Source organism: Megalobrama amblycephala, linkage group LG8 (assembly GCF_018812025.1).
Source record: "Megalobrama amblycephala isolate DHTTF-2021 linkage group LG8, ASM1881202v1, whole genome shotgun sequence".
NCBI lineage: Eukaryota > Metazoa > Chordata > Actinopteri > Cypriniformes > Xenocyprididae > Megalobrama > Megalobrama amblycephala.
In genome coordinates, this window is record NC_063051.1 from 7,070,396 (window position 1) to 7,076,395 (window position 6,000).

Here is a 6,000-nt window from a genome sequence, read left to right on the forward strand (position 1 = left end):
CTGTAAAATTACACATTTAGAATCAAAGTATCAAATTTAAACTTGTTTTACATAATCTGAAGAAAATTTGAGTGCTGCTTCACCATGCAAAACTCTATGATGTTAGCGTGTTCTTGATCCTTTCTAGGCTGTCGCTGGGTGGATTTTGTAAGTGAAGTTTCTATGACATTCTGGTCTCTTGAGTCCCTCGCTTTTTGCCTATTTTAGTGTCCGCCACGTGAAAACCATTTTTTCCAGATCATTTAGAAATATAATAGCACACCTGTCTTCAACAAAACACATAATCTGAGGAATCATTCATGTCCATAACACAATTAATATGAGTAGTAATAATAATAATAATAGTGATGCCTGTCTTAGCAAATTCAGTCTCTGTGAACGAATCTGTCTGTCAGCCCAGCCACCCATTCTTTAATCCAGAAGCTTTTTCTCAAGCTGTCTGTTAAAGTGCTTTTATTAAATAAACCATCTTCCCTCCTTTGTGCAGTGACCCAGAATTCTTGTGAGTGGGACTGAAGGTTAATTGCACTGGGAGCCTGGTTGTGTGCGTTTACTCTAACGTGCCGATTACTTGAAGGACTTAGGGCTTTGAGTGTCTCGGTTTTAACCCAGAGTCAAAGACGGATCCCTCAGTGTGTATATAAACGTGTTTACCTGCCTAAAATTTTAGTCCATGCTGTCCCCGTAGATACAATCTCCCAGCTTAATTAAAGAAGTTGAAATGTAACTTACATGCTCTCAGATTCACTGACAAGTCTACGTGTCCACATGATGTTCTTCATGGGCTGCATCACTGACAGACGCGTGTTCCTGTGCTGACATATACATTCTCCAGGTCAGCCATGGAGGTGTTCTGCTTAGTAGTATTCTGACATTCAAGACAAGAGTTGTTATACTCAAAGAACATGGGCTGGTTTTTCAAACGCTTGTCCAAAATCCTTAACAAAACAACAACAAAATAGATCTTTTTATAACTAAAAGTGCAATTTTTCACCATTTAAACATGCATAATAGACTAGTTGTGTACATGTACATAAAAACAAAAATGTTCAGTTAATGTAGAAAGCCATTGCATAAACGTGCTATTCACAGTCACCTATAATTAATTTACTACAAAAATGTCCAATAACAGGGGGTTTACTAAGACAGAGTTAGTAGTATTTGGCTGGTCATGTGATCTTAGTATGTTCCCATGAGACTGAAAAATACAACAAATAGGCCAATAAGACTGGAGACTACATCTCATGAGAGTACAGTATACATGATTTTAAACAAATCAAATGAAGAAAAAAATGAGGATACAATTACAACTTTAATTGTTGATGATTTAATAAAGGAGATGAATAAACTATACTAGCCATATAAAATAAATCAATGAACACCTAACAACCAACGGCAACATCATTATCTTTTTCTTTTTTTTTCACAATCATTATAAGGTTTGTGGTTCCAGAGGTGCTCATTACTGACATTCATATCCTCCTTCCCATTAATAAGTATGAGGGGCCTCCTCTGTAACCCATCTTAGTGGTCATCATCAGTGTACTATATTCACAGCCTTCTTAGGGAGAGTTAATCCATCTCCGCTGCATTGATGCTGCGGATCTGCTGAGGGAAATAGAGTCACTTGGGAATGTCTGTCTGGGGCTGTAGCGGCTCTACTGCCACAGAATGAGGTACCAAAGGGACACCAATTAACTGAGTCTCAGAGGAGAAAGAAAAGAGAGCAGGATGGAAAGAAGGTGAGAGAGGGTTACGGTGAGACTGTTCACTGCCATTAGTCAAGCAAAGCCCACCGGCACCAGCAAGTGTTCTGTGGCTGTGATTTGTGTTCTAAGGCTGTGCATATCTCAACTGCTTGATTGCTTGTATCGTTGCAAAATGTAAACTATATTCTCGCCCAGCTCTAATCTGCTTAATGCAACTATAAGACATGAAGATATTAATATATTCTAAACATTAACAGCATAATTTTCTGTGAAGCTGCTTTGAAACAACAAACAGTATATTGTGAAAAGCACTACAAAAATAAGATTTTAATTGAATTTGAATAGTATGCAAAATAATGCATACAGATTGATGCATGATTTCAATTTAGTTTAAACATAGGACAGTTTGATATTTTGTATTAAGTATACAGATGGACAGTTTATTGGTGACCATAACATATTCATCATATTAATAATTTATTGGAATCAGACTGATTTTATAAGCAAATTATTTTTTCCCCATTTCAATTTACTTTTTTTCCAAATACAGGATTTTCAAATTAAAATAAGTAATAAAATGAATGATACATTAAAAAAAAATAGTATAAAATAAAATATATTACATGTGTTAAAAATGAATAATATAAAATAAAAATAACTGTAAACAAAAATACAAAGTATATAAAATAAAATACAAATAAAATAATGTATAATGAAAATGTAAAGATATACAAAATAATAAATAACACATTTAAACTTAAAATTAGTAAAAAAATATATATATATATATATATATATATATATATATATATATATATATATATATATATATATATATACACACACCAATCAGGCATAACATTATGAGCACTGACAGGTGAAGTGAATAACACTGATTATCTTTTCATCACGGCACCTGTTGGTGGGTGGGACCTATTAGGCAGCAAGTGACAAATTTGTCCTCAAAGTTGATGCATTAGAAGCACGAAAAATGGGCAAGCATAAGGATTTGAGCGAGTTTGACATTTGCCAAATTGTGATGGCTAGACGACTGGGTCAGAGCTTCTCCAAAACTGCAGTTCTTCTGGGGTGTTCCCAGTCTGCAATGGTCAGTATCTATCAAAAGTGGTCCAGGGAAGGATCAGTGGTGAACAGGCGACAGGGTTATGGGCGGCCAAGGCTCATTGATGCACATAGGAGCGAAGGCTGGCCCGTGTGGTCCAATCCAACAGACGAGCTACTGTAGCTCAAATTGCTCAAGAAGTTAATGCTGGTTCTGATAGAAAGGTGTCAGAATACACAGTGCATATAGTGTTGCATATGGGGCTGCATAGTAGCAGACCAGTCAGGGTGCCCATGCTGGCCCCTGTCCAACGCCGAAAGTGCCAACAGTGGGCACGTGAGCATCAGAACTGGACCAAAGAGCAATGGAAGAAGGTGGCCTGATCTGATGAATCACGTTTTCTTTTACATCACGTAGATGGCCGGGTGTGTGTGTATCTCGCTTACCTGGGGAACACATGGCACCAGGATGCACTACGGGAAGAAGGCAAGCCAGAGGAGGCAGTGTGATGCTTTGAGCCATCCATGTGGATGTTACTTTGACACGTACCACCTACCTAAGCATTGTTGCAGACTATGTACACCCTTTCATGGAAACAGTATTCCCTGGTGGCTGTGGCCTCTTTCAGCAGCATGTGCCCTGCTACAAAGCAAAAATGGTTCAGGAATGGTTTGAGGAGCACAACAACGAAGAGTTGACTTGGCCTCTAAATTACCCAGATCTCAATCCAATTGAGCATCTGTGGTATGTGCTGAACAAACAAGTCCGATCCATGGAGGCCCCACCTCGCAACTTACAGGACTTAAAGGGATAGTTCACCCAAAAAGTATTCCATGATTTACTTACCCACAAGCCATCCTAGGTGTATATGAATATCTTCTTTCAGACTAACACAATGCGAGATATATTTAAAAATATCCTTAGTACTCCAAGGTGTATAATGGTTGTGAATGGTAGGCCAAATTCTGAAGTCAGAAAAAAATGCATCCATCCATAAAAAAAAAAAAATGAATCCATAAGACTCCAGAGGGTTAATAAAGGCCCTTTGAAGCGAAGGGATGCGATTTTTGTAAGAAAAATATCCATATTTAAAACTTTATAAATTCAAATAACTAGTTTTGGCGGATGAGTTGCGAGGTGGGGCAACACACACACAATACGTTATTATATATATATATATATATATATATATTATACACACACACATATATATATATACACACACACGTATACTTCTGCACTCACTAATCAGCATCAAACATTCATGGGACAAAAGTGCAAAAAACCTCACTGATGAGATATCCGAGTATTAACCTCCATCAGATCACCAGTTCTCTTACCAATATAACGGCAAACATACTAGTTATCACTGACAGACTGAGGTTTACAGCAGTCGATTAAATGCACTAAATGAGTCCAAATTTAGTGATGTGAGACACCATGAAATCAGCATTCCTCCATCTCTCAATGCTCTCGCATCTGTCCTCGCCCCCTCCGCCGCTCCCGATGGCTGCCCACCCCCGCCTCATTTCCCTGCCCCCCACTCATTTCATGCTGAGTGGATGAGTGAGTAACTAATATGGATCAGACCCAGACCAGACAGACAGCAGCACCCCCATCCCATCCCAGTTTACTGCCTCATCCTCATCTGTCCCTCTTGATTTTCCTGTCTATATCTTTTCCTTTCTCATCCAATATTCCCAGTGTTTCTTTTCCTCTGTTCACTCTCATTCTTTCTATTCTGTCTTTTGAATGGATGTAGCACATGTAGAAATGATGATGGAACAAGGGAGGGAAGGTGATAAACAACATAAAAAGAAAGAATGAACAACAATGGCAAAAAAAAAAGGGTGTGAAATCCCCGGTTTTCCTTTTTACAACAAACAAAATCTTCCCATCCTGTTGTTTGCAGTCACCTTCCTCTGTCCGTCCCTTCTCTTCATGTTGTTTCCACCTTGCCTACCTTGTTTCATCCTCTTCATTCCTTCTCTAACCTTCCTTCTTCCACCTTAATATACCCAGCCCCACCAGAAGCTAATCTATATGCTAATAAGAAGATGGCAATCAATGACGTTCATGCCCGTCTGTGTGCAATCAATGTGATATTATATGAGAGAGTCCAGATGAAGGAATACATTTCAGAATAACACAGCCCAGAGGTATTACACAATAAGTGCCTCAATTTACTTTTCACGACAGTGGTGTTTTTATCTCCTCCTCCAAGGTCAGAAAGGCCCCCTTGTATGTGTATTTTCAATTTAGTAAGGCCTCTTCAGAATGACCAGAATCGTCTTTTGTTGTGCCCTGATTTAAGCAGGCCCCCAAATGCTATTCACCTTCTGTAGCACATACTCCAGTTTAAATTTGAATAACACATCAGCTGCATGCGGTCTATTTTTCATGAGTGTGTGGTTTGATTGTGATTGCCACAGCAGTTGGGGGTATTTACCCTTTGCTAAGTGATGCTCTAATCACTGACTATTAAGAGGCAGCTTCATCAGCACACAACACTTAATCAACCAAGACTGTGAACTGCAGTGTTTTCCTACTTCACCACGTCTGTGCTTGGTGTCTCTTCTTTGTCTTTGTTTTTAGCACTGCCTTTAATTACAACAATTTCCTTTACTAGAATGTTACATTTGCAACTCACTGCCGCAATGTGGGTGTGAGTGGTTGCCAGGGCGTTGCTATGCAGTTCAGGATGCCAGGGTGTATTAGCATAGGGTCAAGTTTGTAGCATAAACAGTTTGTGATGACTTGCAAGCCAAATTTTAATACACAAATATAGGGGTTTATTGAAATCCCTAACCTTAAAGGGTTAGTACACCCCAAAATGAAATTTCTGTCGTTAATTACTCACCCTCATGTCTTTCTAAACCCGCAAGACCTTCGTTCAATCTTCAGAACACAAATTAAGATATTTTTGATGAGAGGATTTTATCTCCCATAGAAAGCAACAAAATTACGTCATCTGCATAGGAGACTGACAGGGTAGAGATGAAATTGTTGAATAAAGTCGTCGTTTTTGTTTTGTTTTTGCACACAAAAAGTATTCTCGTCGCTTCATAACATTAAGGTTAAACCACTGTAGTCACGTTAATTATTTTAACGATGTCTTTACTACTTTTCTGGACCTTGAATATGGTCATTTCATTGCTTTCTATAGGAGATTAAAAAACCTCTTGGATTTCATCAAAAATATCTTAATTTGTGTTCCGAAGATGAACA